Below are 3785 nucleotides of genomic sequence, written 5' to 3'. Positions count from 1 at the left end.
CCAACTATAGTTTAACTAAGATATTTGTAGTAAAACTGTAGGCAATCAAAATGGCAAAAAAAAAAGCTTACTACACTTTTACTACAATAAAACCATGGTTAAATTTTGTAAGGGATAAAACATTGGAAACTGCTCCTGATTAATAGAATATACCTGCATTCTAATCTTTCCCAGCTAGTAATTTCATAATTTACCAACATAACTACGAAGTTGCATGCTTGAACTTTCTTTTGAGCCTTATTTATAATAAAGTGATATACAGCGTGCGCCGTGCAACGAGTTGACAGGACAGTAAATACAATTTCGTAAGTTTCCAAATATAAGATTAGAATAATGACACTGACATATAGCCTGACAACATCTTATATATAACCGTTGGCTGAAAGTCTGATCGCACAAAAAATTGGTACCACTTCAGGGGTTTCAAAAGTCGTCATCGGATTGGTTAAATTATACAGGATTTCCGGGAGATGTGTGACGCGTACTTTAACGTTCCACCAGGAAACAAAGATGCCGTTATGCCAAACCCTCTCATGGAAGAAGAAAGCCGTCATGTTTACAACTGTGATGATGAGGGCTTATCAGGATCAACGAAATGCTAGATTTTCAAAAGTATGTGAAATATTTAAAGTTCGTGGCATAGAATCTTTAAGACATGTCCAAGAGTTTTACACACTGGTCTGTTATTGTGGGGACATTTCCACGTCCCTAAACATGATACGGCTCAAAACGAAACATGATTGGTTGCTTTGCCTGTCAGTCATATGGCCATTCAAAGTGGCCAAGGTTCCCAGACCTTCTGCCATAAATCTGATGGTCTGGCTACGCGAGACTACAGCTTATCTGACCAAAGATAAGAGCTTTTCGAGCTTTAATGTCTTTCGAAATTAAAGTCTCACATCAGAAAATCATAGAATGTTTGTTGTTATTCTTTGATTGCATACTCCGCAACCCCTTCAAAACGGTCTTGTGACCAACTTTTGGTTCTCAACCCATCAGTTAGATGGCATAACACAGTAGCGCAATACTCAGTTCCTGGAGGGCCACAGCCCTGCAGAGTTTAGTTCCAACCTTGCTTCAACAACACACATACCATGTACTTTTCAAATAACCGTAAATGACATGATTAGCTGGATCAGGTGTGTTTAATTAGGGTTTAGGGAATCTAAACTGCGCAGGACCGTTCTTTGGCAGGACTGTGGCCCTCCAGGAACTGAGTTTGACATTCCTGTAGTGGGTCACTTTAGTCCTGGGGGCATACTGCAGGTGTATAATTAACATCACAGTTTTATATTTGGAACAATATGGTAATAGCAAAAACATACACATAAAACATATATGTACAGATATGTCCTACACCCAGTTTTTACAGAAAATATTAAAACTAAAATGGATTTCTTAAATACTTTTTTTCTTTTACTCTTTATAGGAAAGCACCACCCTTATTTTCTTGTGCAGAAATAATAATAATAATAATCAATCATTTCAACCAGCATAGTGAATCTCGAATCTCTGCCATACTTGTTAAATTTTATACCTGACATTTACTAGATGAAAATACACTTTCTAAACATTCCTGTATACAATCACTGTCTGAAAGGGTGCATGGTTGAGTACTTCATAATTCCCGTTTCAAGAAGAGGTAACCGATTTTGGAGGTGGCTTTCACCAGTGCATTCGAGTTTCAGTAGATATAATTATTCTGCCATCTAATGGTTGTACTGTTCATAAATATCTGAAAACTCTGCTGCCTTATTGCACTACTCTTTACCCTGCATAATGCGTAAAGCTAGATTTTTACATTCTCTGAAGAATGTGTTTGTACATCCAAAGTTTGCTGTCATGATACCAGCTTGTTATGCAGTTGCTATGATATTCAGTGTTTTAACTGTTAAGTGGTTGTTAAGTGTTGTTGTTTACTGGCCCAAGTCAAACATGCCCACCCACAAGTCTGTAAGATAAGGTGGAATATTCACTGAAATCATAGCAGGACAGAAAGGAAAACACAGACAGTGTATTTCAGTAAATGGAGATAACGCAGTCGATATGCAAACATGTGGGTGGCTTCTCTTTGGTTATATAGGAATGATAAATGTGAGTGGCACTTAAGTATTGACTGTTATATAATGCAGTGGTGGCACATTCACATATTTATAGTACTGCAAATAAAATTTATAAAAGGGCTGATTTTTCACACAGGACAAATTCAGTCACTACATACAGTGTTTTTAATATTGTGCAATGTACTGGTCAGATTGTACCTTCAATGCAGCCACAAACAATCAAATATCTTTTCAGCAATGTTTAAGGCTTGAAATGTCTACTAAAATCTCAAATAGATCTTAATATATATATATATATATATATGATCATGTTATGACAATAACAATCCCTTATAGAAAATAAAAAGATCTTTAGGCATGTCTAAGAAAAACTTCTATAGTACTATACAGTATTTTCACAGAAAAATCATTAATCGTTTTCCAATTTGTTCTATATGCCCTAAAATGTAAGTTACCTAAATCTTCAAAAGATACTTTTGAACCAATCTAAGGCATAATAACAATAAAATACAGGCACACACATGCACACACCCAAATAGTAATGAATTATCTTCCAATACATCAACTAAATTAAATATAATATCAGACATTCAAAAGCCCTATAATCAGTAAAACATGGGAAAGCTAGTGAATGTACAGTAACCTCTCACTGTAAAAAAAATTAGTGAGTCCAGATGCACTGGTTTTTGGAAATTTAGGCATGGCTTTCAATTTCCCCATGATATGCATATTCATATTCCCAAACATTTGATTAAATAGTTAAAGGGTGATTAAATCGTTTAGGGATTGTAGTGGTATTTTATTTGGTTTCTGTAGCGCTAGGGTGTCCAAGTCTGCTTCTGGAGGACCACTTTCATGCTTCAACTCTAATTAAACACATTGAACCAGCTAATGAAGGTCTTCAGGATTATAAGAAACTTCAAGGCAGTTGTGTTGGAGCAGCCTGGAGCTAAACTCTGCAGGATTGTGGCCCTCCAGGAACAGAAATGGGCACCTCTGCTGTAGGTGCTACAGAAAGCCATTCACTTTCATACTTGGAACAGACAAAACAAGATGACAGCGCCTCTGGCGTTTTAATAGCGCTTTTATCAAAAGCACTTGATCAAATATCAATAATCTCCTTGCACTTCGAAATTCAGTCTAATAATACAGTGTATGCCAATGGTCAAAACTAGCTTCACACAGATACATCTGTAGTAGCTACAGTACCGTCCACCTCAGCTGAGAGCAGAGGGTGGAACAGGAAATTGAAGGCGAATGCAAAGGCATTTCTGGCGTTAACCCTCCAGTCCTGCTCGATCTTGACCTGTCGTTGTATTGGTACAAGCGGTGAGGCACATGTCTTGCAGCGCAAGGCTTTGAGCTCAAACACTGGCCATTTGCTGCCCAGTCTACCCTCAAGTACCGTGCTGAACTCCACCACGCTACCTGAGCCGAGTGCCAGAAGGACGCGGCGAAATTCGTTACTAGCCCGCAGCACAATGTCTTTGGTCGCATCATCCAAATCTTGTGCCCCATTGCGCCCCTTCTGCGGCATCCCCATAGTTACTTCAAACTTGTAGTAGTCGAAACGTTTGACATGGCACTTGTGCTTTGCAAGGGCCTTGAGCTGACACAGTGGTTCAGCGGGTCCTGTCTGGGTCTCTTCACAAGCAGGATACTCCTCACCATATAGACATCGAACCCAGTCTGCTATAAAGACGGGCAGAAGGTTGATGACAG

This window comes from Sinocyclocheilus grahami, unplaced genomic scaffold (genome assembly GCF_001515645.1).
Source record: "Sinocyclocheilus grahami isolate Dianchi unplaced genomic scaffold, SAMN03320097.WGS_v1.1 scaffold849.1, whole genome shotgun sequence".
NCBI classification, from domain to species: domain Eukaryota; kingdom Metazoa; phylum Chordata; class Actinopteri; order Cypriniformes; family Cyprinidae; genus Sinocyclocheilus; species Sinocyclocheilus grahami.
This window is presented reverse-complemented; position numbering follows the sequence as displayed.